Source organism: Galeopterus variegatus, unplaced genomic scaffold, assembly GCF_000696425.1.
Source record: "Galeopterus variegatus unplaced genomic scaffold, G_variegatus-3.0.2 Scaffold11, whole genome shotgun sequence".
In the NCBI taxonomy this organism is placed as follows: Eukaryota; Metazoa; Chordata; class Mammalia; order Dermoptera; family Cynocephalidae; genus Galeopterus; species Galeopterus variegatus.
The window spans coordinates 550,188-550,921 of NW_007726122.1; the positions used below are offsets into that span (position 1 = coordinate 550,188).

Sequence of the window (734 nt, forward strand, 5' to 3'; positions counted from 1 at the left end):
CCTAGACCTAAGCCACTAAATTAGTCTCACACAATGGAGAACTCACCCAGTTGATACTAGCTAGGTTTACGTCCAAAAAAAAATCCTAAGAGAAAACATGGCAATAACACAGATAACTTAGGTTGCTATTTCAGAAAATGTAGGCCAAACATTTCACTGAATAGAACGTACTTAGATAAGAACCAACCAGTTTACGGTGATTGGGTACACAAAGTCAGTGTAACAAGCTCAATAATATCATAAAGATACCAGATTTTTTTTTTTTTGTATTATCTCTTCCATTTCAGAAGAGATCAGATCAACCAGACAACTGCCAAACCTCTACTTTTTATTAGCGGACAGGACCAAGAAATTGATTCACACTTTCCTTTCTTTGCCATTGCTGTGTAGAGAATCAGTTTGCAAAATAACTTTATTTGACTTCTTGCAATATGAACATTTAGGTCAACTGCTGCTGGCATGTTATTTCCTTGGATGGATAAACTCAACCCAAGGTTTCTAAGTGTCTGGGGATTGCCTCTTTTTCATTTTATATGAGAACAGGCCTTTTCTGAGATAAACCACAATAAACCAAGATCCAGTGTTCTCAAAAGGACATTTTGGCCTCACAGATAATTGGAGGAATTAGAGGGGTTTTGTTCGTATCATTGTTGTGTCATTTTGTTTTGCTTTGGTTTTTCCCCTCCTTTATAAGTGACAATGAATAACACATGCTGCTTTTTTTTTTTTTTTTT

General features: G+C 35.8%; 1 protein-coding gene across 1 annotated transcript in view; it reads right to left on the reverse strand.

Moving 5' to 3' along the window:
- The window catches only part of FRMPD1 (FERM and PDZ domain containing 1), a 100,625-nt gene that overhangs the window by 32,877 nt on the left and 67,014 nt on the right, over positions 1–734 (reverse strand). The window lies entirely within an intron of this gene.